This window comes from Lolium perenne, chromosome 5 (assembly GCF_019359855.2).
Source record: "Lolium perenne isolate Kyuss_39 chromosome 5, Kyuss_2.0, whole genome shotgun sequence".
Lineage (NCBI taxonomy): Eukaryota > Viridiplantae > Streptophyta > Magnoliopsida > Poales > Poaceae > Lolium > Lolium perenne.
Window position 1 is genome coordinate 254,416,422 of NC_067248.2, and position 6,357 is coordinate 254,422,778.

Consider the following 6,357-nt stretch of genomic DNA (forward strand, 5'->3'; position numbering starts at 1 on the left):
GGATGTCGTCTTTTTCGGGTCTGTCGGGTGAATCTGCACCTCCTTAGAATTTTTCTCTGTATTGAAAGTTGATTCTTTGTTTGGCCTTCCAACGTCTGGCAGCACGTCGTAGTCAGTCATACTCTTTGACGCCAGGTATTCCGCTTGCATCCCGAAAGTTTCTGATAGCCGGTGAAAATCTTTATCGCATTTATCGGCTAAGGCGAAGCTTCCTTTGACTGTGATTGGTCCCTTTGGTCCAGGCAACCTCCACAACAGGTATGTATAATGTGGCACCGCCATAAATCTAGCATATGCTGGTCGTCCCAACAGAGCGTGGTATTGCGATGGAAAATCCACGACTTCAAATTCCAGCCTCTCGATTCTATAATTCTCTCAGGTTCCAAACTGAACGTCGAGATTGATCTTTCCCAATGGATAACTTGGTTTCTCCGGTGTGATACCATGGAACCTTGTGTCTGTTGGCTTCAAATTTGCTAGGGATATGTTCATCTTTCTTAATGTATCTGCATACATAAGGTTTAAGCTGCTGCCGCCATCTATGAACACTCGAGAAACGTCAAATCCCGCAATTACTGCTGGTAAAATAAGTGCTGATTGCCCTGGTCGAGGAACTTGCTGCGGATGATCTGCTATGGTGAAGCCAATATCTTGCCACGACCAATTAAGATACTCATTGTTGGTGGAGGCATTTTTTCTGCCATAAACACCTGTCGTGAGATTACTTTCTGAGCTCTATTGGATGGCCTTCCCTTCTGAATCATCGACACTGCTCCGTTGGAGTTAGGATCAACATAAGGTGGTGGTGGAGGTGCTGCCGCTATTCTGAGCTGATGCCGATTGTCGTCTGTAATCGTGGGAGGAGGCGGCAAGTGAATCTCGCTCCTGGGTTCTCGAGGATTTCTCTGTGTTGCCCGCGCGTTAGCGTGCTCTGCATACCTTAGCATTGCCTGAAAATTTCGACAGTCTTTCTGCAGGTGCCCTGACTGTCTTTTACCGTTCTTTGTCGAGGAAAAAGTGCATATGACACGGCCCATTCATCATCTCTTCGGGGACACGAAAGGCCTTGGGAACCTAGGTCCGCTACTTTGCTGTTGTTGCGAGGATCATCCTGTTATCACCTCGCTGTTCACGCTTCTCTCGATAATCATCTCTGTTGTTTCCTCTGTGTTTGCCCGAAAACCTGCCGAAATTTGCCCTGGAGCGTCATAGTTCGAATGCTGCCGAGGAAATCGTCGCCTCGGTTGATAATTTCGACCACGGTCCTCCTCTGGCGACCTGTGCCGTTTGTTGTGGACAGCATCTTCTCCATCTGCCCATCTGTTTGCTATCTCCATTAATGCGGATACTGTCTTTGGATTGGTCCTTCCCAAGTCCTCGACAAAATCTCCACGCCGGATTCCTGCAACAAACGCATCTATTGCTCTCTCGTCAGATATATTTTCTGCCGAGTTTTTGATGATGTTCCACCTTTGGATGTATTTTCTCATTGGCTCATCTGGCTTTTGTCGACATGCTCTCAACTCCTCTAACGACGCAGGTTTTTTGCACGTGGATCTGAAGTTCTTGACGAACACGTCCTCGAAGCTTTCCCATTGTCGATAGATCTGGAGTAAGTTTCTTTATCCAAGATCGTGCGGCTCCACTCAAATGCACTGGATGCTTTGCATGGCTGTTGCCCTGGTTCCTCTGTGAGCTTCACTGTCTTGAGATAATCAACTAGCCAATCCTCTGGATCTTGAAGGCCGTCGAATTTCTTGAAGTTGTCGGGTAACTTGAATCCTGAAGGGACTCGAGTTTTTCGGACTCTCCTCGTGAAACACGGCAATCCACACATATCTTCGTCGTTAAGCTCTGGGGATTGCCGCTGTTCCCTTCTGCTTTGCCGCGCTCTATCGACCCTTGCCTGTGCTGCCGTGTCTCTTGCTCCACTTGGTCCTTCAGGTGCTGCCGCTGTTGCTGCTGCAGGTCGTGGACTATTTTGCCTTGCCGCTCCTTCGGGAGGCGTTGATACAAACGTTGTCCCCATAGCTCCAACTCCTGCTACCGCCATATTGTATAGTGTTTCCCTCGGATCACCTGGAGGTGGTTTAGATGCAAGGATAAAAGCATGTGTCGCCATATACCCAGCCTCTGGTGTCTTAGGGATGATGTTTCCTCTTGTATCTATCGACATAAAGGACATGTCGAGGTTTTGGACCAAGTGCTCTCTTTCTGCTTCGGGTATATGTTGCAACCTTGATCTTGCTCTGTTCCGCGCCTCCCTGTGGCTATCACCCGAAGTTCTAGATTGTCGACTTAGATCTGCCCTTCTCCTGCTAGATGCAGAAGCTGCCTCCTTTCTTCTGTTTAACTCAGCTGTCTGTTTTTCCAATTCTCTTGCAGCTCGTGCGAGCCTATATTGATATGCTTGCAATTCCTCTGGTGTGGCTGTGGTGGCCATTGGTTCTGAACCGTTCATAGCTCTCGCGGCTCTATCCCACGCTGCTTGCAAAAGTTGAACTCTGTCTCGCGGCTGTGGCCCAACGTATTTATTGCCCAGGCCTTGTCGCAGATTGGAGGGATCGACGTATGGATTTCCCAGATCGTCGAAAGCCTCAGATGTTTCCTCTTGATCTTCAATGGCATAAATCTGATGATACTTTGTATTCAGATCTATGTTGGGTTTGGTGACATCATCGTTGAGATTGATGAAGTCCTTGCCCACTGTGATAGATTTGTCGATGAAGTCGTAAATGTCGACATCGCTTGAGCCATCGCTTATATATGAGTCCGCAGATGACTCAAACGACATGTCGTTGAAGATCTTGGCGAGTTTCTCTCTTGCTCTGGTGCTGACGTAGCGTGTCGACGAAGTTTCTTCTTCTCCTGATTCGGTTGACGATGTATAGCTTGAGAAATCGGAATCGACCGCCGACGATCCCGACGAAATCGGAATTTCGACACGATACGATCCTTCCTTCTCGACGCGAAAGTGAAACCTTCCGAACGTCATCTCCATGGGCTCCGCCAGATACGCATATGCATCCAAACGGGAGGGTGGGTGAGGAACAAAATCGACAGGACCAGCAGCGATCTGTTTACCTCGATCCATTGCGTTGCTTGCGGTTGATGATGTCGAAGATCTTGAACGTGCCATCGAGATCAGATCCTTACGCCTCTAGTTCCCACAGACGGCGCCAATTGACAAGGTATCAACTTGTCAATGCCTATGGATTGTAGGCTAGGGTTTAGTTGGAAGTAGAGGGCAAGTAGATCTCGAAGGTTTCAGCCGAAAAGTACTCGACGATTATGAAAACTAGGGTTTGTAAACAATGATTCGATGATCTCTGTGTCCCTCGACTCCCCCTTATATAGGAGGCGGAGCCGAGGGATTCGTGTAGTACAAGTTACATAGTCCGGGAAGGTTTCTAACTCATCCCGCAAGATTACAAATAACACTTCCTAATACAACTCTAGCTTTCCTTAAATATATCTTGGGCTTCCGAATCTTCTTATTCTTCGGGTAGTGGGCCTTCAATAAACCCCGGGTACTATCTTCGGCAGGCCCATTTGGGATGCCTATGTCACCCGGTGCTGGTTGTTCCTTTCTTGAACAACTCTCCAAAGTTGAACTTCTTCATCTCTTCTCTGAAATTTTCAACAAGTGATATAAAATTTGATTTGGTGACATATAATCAAGGGGAACTACTATAGGAACTTGCTAGAGTACTAATCATGCATCAAAACTAGTTTATACAACATAGAACAAGCATGCAAGCTCACTAAACATGTTACCTACAGCAGCAAAATATTCAAGATATACTCAACCAAACAAAATTCTATTTGGATAATCGGAGGAGTCACATACCGAAGAGCAAATGTGCCAAATCTCAGACAGAAATCTGGGCTGAGCAAAGAGATCGAAAAATCCTGAGCTCTTGAGCAAAAACGTGAGTGAGAGAAAGCTGGTTCGAGTTTTTTCGGGAGAGAGAAGATCTTGGGAGAAAGAGATGAAGTAGTGGGGCAAGTAGGGGCCCACACCACAGGTGGCGCGCCCCCCTCCTTGGCCCGCGCCGGCTGTGGTGTGGCACTGTGGTGCCCCACAGGTCATCCTCTGGTGCTCCCAGTGCCTCGTCGAAAAATAGGACCAACGGTATAATTTTTGTGAATTTTTGAAAACTTTGAAAAATGCACATTTCTGGGTATTAAGTTTATTATTACTGGCCAGGAAAATTTTTGAAATCTCCAATTAACTAAGGAACTTTGCAAATTAAAAGTGCTACAGCAACTAGAGCAAGTGGAGGAAGAAAGAGATGTTGTTTACCTCCTCTATGCATATAAAAAGTATTTGTTAACAAGGTTGATCAAGTCTTGCCACCAAATAAATTTTACATAGCATAAGAAGAAATAAACTTCAAATCAATCATGTTACCTTGAATTGTATTGATATGGATCCAATCACGAGAGTTTGATATTCTTCTTTGGGCTCATATATAGGACAATCAATAGTTCCACTTTGATAGTTCTCACATTAGAAATAGTATTAACTCCACACGCTTTCTCAATCCTCTTGGGAAAATAAACGGTATGCTCCCTATCATCAACATTGAAAGTAACCTTTCCTTTATTGCAATCAATAACAGCCCCTGCGGTGTTAAGAAAAGGTCTCCCAAGAATAATAGACATATTATCATCTTCAGGCATTTCCAACACAACAAAATCAGTTAATATCAAGCAGTTATTAGTAACTTGAACAGGAACATCCTCACATATACCAACAGGAATAGCAGTAGATTTATCAGCCATTTGCAAAGATATATCAGTAGGTATCAACTTATCTAAGTAAAGTCTCTTATAAAGAGAAAAAGGCATAACACTAACACCTGCTCCCAAGTCACATAGAGCAGTTTTAACATAATTATTCTTGATAGAACAAGGAATAGTAGGTATACCTGGGTCGCCCAACTTCTTTGGAACTTTGCCATTGAAAGAGTAATTAGCAAGCATAGTAGAAATTTTCTCATTGGGGATTTTCCTTTTGTTAGTAACAATATCTTTCATATACTTTGAATAAGGAGGCAATTTAATAGCATCAGTCAAAGGGATTTGCAAGAATAAAGGTTTCATCCAATCACAAAATTTATTATAATGTCCTTCTTCCTTTGATTTTAGTTTCTTAGCAGGAAAAGACATTTGCTTTTGCACCCAAGGTTCTCTTTCATTACCATGTTTCTCAGCAATAAAATCTTCTTTAGTGTACTTTTTATTTTTAGCATGCTTTTCAGGTTCTTCTTCTACATCTTCTTTATCAGAAGCATCATTCTTATCATTATCTTTATCATGTTCATTACCACTTTCAGTTTCAGCTTCAGAAATAGAAATACTATTAGGATCATTAACAGGTTCAGAGGATTCTACAACATTTTTATGTTTCTTCTTCTTTTTCTTCTTAGAAGGAGCACTAGGTTCAATGCGTTGAGAATCTTGTTCAATTCTTTTGGGATGCCCTTCGGGATATAGAGGATCCTGGGTAGAGACACCACCTCTAGTTGTTACTTCATAAGCATGTTTCTCTTTAGAATTATTCCCTAACAAGTTATTTTGCACTTTAGTGAGTTGATCAATTTGAGTTTGAACCATATGAAAATGTTTAACAAGCATCTTAACATCATTGGAGGTTCTCTCTACAATATCATGCAATTCACTAATAGCTCAAGAATTTTCCATTAAATGATTCTCTACTCTCATATTAAAATTTTCTTGCTTAACAATATAATTATCAAACTCATCTAAGCATTGTGCAGGAGGTTTCGAATACGGAATATCTTCCCTAGTAAAGCGTTGAAGGGAGTTTACCTCAATCATGGATGAAGGGGGAATTATCTCACATATATCTTCTATGGGAGGAAGATTCTTCACATCTTCAGATTAAATACCCTTCTCCTTGAGAGACTTCTTGGCTTCCCTCATATCCTCATCATTCAATTTAATTAAACCCCTCTTCTTTAATCTTGGCGTTGAAGTTGGTTGGGCGTAGTCCAATCATCATGATTCCGGCCTATTTTAGCCAATAATTCTTCAGCTGCCCTGGAGTTCTTTTCTGAAAACACAACCAGCACAACTATCCAGGTATGCCCTAGACTCAATGGTTAGTCCACTATAAAATATATCAAGTAAATCATGCTTTTCCAAATCATGATCAGGCCGAGCTCTAATAAGAGAACAAAATCTCGCCCAAGCCTCAGGCAATTTCTCTCCATCTTCCTGGTCAAAATTATAAATTCTCTGCAAAGCAATATGTTGAGCACTAGCAGGAAAGTATTTACGGAAGAAAACATCAAGCAATTCTTTTGGACTTTTAATAGAATCAGGTGG